Source organism: Triticum aestivum, chromosome 6A (genome assembly GCF_018294505.1).
Source record: "Triticum aestivum cultivar Chinese Spring chromosome 6A, IWGSC CS RefSeq v2.1, whole genome shotgun sequence".
NCBI lineage: Eukaryota > Viridiplantae > Streptophyta > Magnoliopsida > Poales > Poaceae > Triticum > Triticum aestivum.
Window position 1 is genome coordinate 88,336,860 of NC_057809.1, and position 3,804 is coordinate 88,340,663.

Here is a 3,804-nt window from a genome sequence, read left to right on the forward strand (position 1 = left end):
TAGGCATGTGTTCCCCTCGGATTTGATAATATTGGAATCACAAGGTTTGGATGTAATTCTGGGTATGGATTGGTTGTCGATGTATGGAGGAAACATCGATTGCGCCAGTAAGTCGATCTTGCTTACCACCCCAGAAGGGAGAAGGATCAAGTATGTATCCCGACATGTGCCGAAGAGGACTCAAGTAAATTGTTTAACAGGAGTTGTGCAGGAGGAAGTACCAGTAGTGAAGGATTTCTCCGAAGTATTTCCAGAAGAGTTGCCAGGCATGCCACCGGATAGATATATTGAGTTTTTGATTGAGCTTTTGCCAGGCACAGGGCCAATATCAAAGAGACCATATAGGATGCCTGCAAAGGATTTGGTGGAAATCAAGAAGCAGATTAAGGAGTTACTGGATAAGGGATATATTCGCCCAAGTTCATCGCCTTGGGGATCACCAGTACTTCTAGTGGAAAAGAAGGATGGATCGTTAACGATGGTTGTTGATTATCGAGGATTGAATGAAGTAACCATCAAGAACAAGTACCCACTACCAATGATCAATGATCTGTTTGATTGATTGCAAGGAACTAAGGTATTTTCCAAGATCGATCTGCGATCAGGATACCACCAGTTGAAGATTCGAGAACAGGATATACCTAAGACGGCTTTTACCACCAGGTATGGGCTATACGAGTATACCGTTATGTCATTTGGTCTGACTAACGCACCTGCATATTTTATGAACATGATGAACAAAGTGTTTATGGAGTTCTTGGATAAGTTCGTCGTAGTGTTCATTAATGATATCCTGGTTTACTCGAAGAATGAAGAGGAGCATAAGGAGCATTTGCATTTGGTTCTTGGAAAGCTCAGAGAACATCAATTATATGCCAAATTTAGCAAATGTGAGTTTTGGTTGAAAGAAGTTGGATTTCTCGGACACGTTATATCCGGAGAAGGTATAGCAGTAGATCCCACTAAAGTTGAAACCGTGACCAAGTGGGAAGTGCCAACAACAGTTGGAGAGATCCGGAGTTTTCTTGGACTCGCAAGATACTACCGGAGGTTTATTAAGAATTTCTCAAAGATTGTGAAGCCTATGACGGAGTTGTTGTAGAAGGATACCAAGTTCAAATGGACTGAGGAATGTGAGGCTAGTTTCCAGAAGTTGAAGAAACGTTTGGTTACCTCACCAGTGTTGATTTTACCGGATCAAACCAAGGATTATGAGGTGTATTGTGATGCTTCACGTCGAGGACTTGGAGCAGTGCTTATGCAGGAAGGAAGAGTTGTTTCATATGCCTCACGACAGCTTAAGCCCCATGAGTTGAATTATGCTACGCATGATTTGGAGTTAGTAGCCGTAGTGCATGCATTGAAGACTTGGAGACATTTTCTGATTGGAAAGCATTGCGAGGTGTACACGGATCACAAGAGTTTGAAATATATTTTCACACAGAAGGAGTTGAACCTCAGACAAAGAAGATGGTTGGAGCTCATCAAGGATTATGATATGAAATTGCATTATCACCCCGGAAAGGCTAACGTAGTAGCTGACGTGTTGAGCCGTAAGAGCCATGTCAACACCCTAATGACGGGAGATTTACCAAGGGAGTTAGCCGAAAATCTTCGAGAGCTATGTTTGGAAATAGTTCCAAGAGGTCATGTAGCGGCATTGGAGATTCAGTCTACTTTGATGGATAAGATCAGAGAAGCTCAAAAGACTGACACGGAGATTGGTTCTATTAAGGAGAAAATGAGCAAAGGAAAAGCTAAGGGATTTCGTGAGGATGAGCACGATACCTTATGGTTTGAAGACCGTGTCTATGTACCAAATGATTCGGAGATCAGGAAGTTAATTTTTCAAGAGGCCCATGATTCACCGTATTCGATTCACCCAGGAAATACCAAGATGTATTTGGATTTGAAGGATATTTTCTGGTGGACCGGAATGAAGAAGGATATTGCGGAATATGTAGCGGTTTGTGATGTATGTCAGAGAGTAAAGGCAGAGCATCAGAAGCCAGCAGGATTGCTACAGCCATTGCCGATACCCAAATGGAAGTGGGATAAGTTAGGCATGGATTTTATTACAGGATTGCCCAGAACACGTACAGGCTATGACTCGATGTGGGTTGTAGTCGATCGTTTGACAAAGGTAGCTCATTTCATTCCAGTAAAGACTACCTATACCAGTGCAAAGTTGGCAAAGATATATATGACCATAATTGTTTGTCTGCATGGAGTTCCAAGGAGCATAGTATCAGATAGAGGAACCCAATTTACCTCAAAGTTCTGGAATCAGTTGCATGAAACTTTGGGAACCAGACTGGAGTTTAGCACAGCTTTCCACCCGCAGATAGATGGACAAACTGAGAGAGTCAATCAGATTTTGGAGGATATGCTAAGAGCTTGTGCGCTAGATTACGGATCTAGTTGGGACGAGAATTTGCCGTATGTAGAGTTCTCTTACAACAACAGCTATCAATCCAGTTTGAAGATGGCCCCTTTCAAAGCCTTGTATGGAAGGAGGTGCAGGACCCCATTGTCCTAGGATGAAGTTGGAGACCGCCAGTTGTTTGGACCGGATCTGATAAAGGAGTCTGAACATAAAGTGAAATTGATTCATGATAGGCTCAAGGTAGCCCAATCCAGGCAGAAGAGCTACACAAATTCTAAACGCAAGGAGATAGTTTACGAAGTCAGAGACCAAGTTTATCTTCGAGTATCTCCACTTCGAGGAGTTAAGCGCTTTGGAGTTAAGGGAAAGTTAGCGCCACGTTCTGTAGGCCCATACAAAGTTTTGGAGCATATGGGAGAAGTAGCCTACAAGTTGGAATTGCCCGAAGGATTGTCGGGAGTTCACGACGTGTTCCATGTATCCTAGTTGAAGAAGTGCCATGAAGAGATGGCTGACATACCGCTGAGAGATACGGTACCATTGGAAGCAATTCAGTTGGACAGTGATTTGACCTATGAGGAGAAACCAGTTAAGATTCTAGAGTATGCCAGTCGAGTCACCCGCAGCAAGATTATCAAGTTTTGCAAGGTTTAGTGGAGCCACCACACGGAGGATGAAGCCACCTGGGCACGAGAGGAAGATTTGCTGAAGGACCACCCTCACCTATTTTCTAGCCAACCCGAATCTCGAGGGCGAGATTCATCTTAAGGGGGTAGGTTTGTAACATCCCAAATTTTCAATTTGGAATGTTATACACTAGATCATCATTGCATATCATATTTATTGCATTTTGGTTGATCCTAGAAAATTCTACGCAACTCAAGGACCTCGGAGAGAGTTGGGGATTTCGTTATTTTCATATTTGAGTTTTCTCAAATTTTGAAAATAGGATCATTTGATTTTATTTATTTTATCTTCAATTATTTCTATTACAAACATATGAGAGAGGGAATAAAATGAATTTCCCAAAATAAAGACATACTGAGGATTTAATAAAAAAATCAAACAAGATTTTATTTTGGTTTTATTTGCTATTTTATTTGAATTTAGGAAAAATGCGTGTTTTTCAAAATTGCACTTAGGCCCCAAATAAATGTTCATCCTGTGCGGCTTGATTTTAGAAGCCGGGGAAAATTTATTTCGGGATTTTTGGAGTCCGTTTAGTATTTCTTTTGTTTTTTTCCGACCGTAACTATTTAAAAAAAAGTCCGAACCGACCTTGGGCCGTAACCGGCCAGGACTCCTCCTGGCCGGGCCTTTTTATAGCGCCCCGAGGACCCGGCCGAAGCCCAAGCCGCCCCACCCAAAAACCCTAACCTTAGCCAGCCCCGCCGCCGCACTCCGCCGCCGCGGCTGCC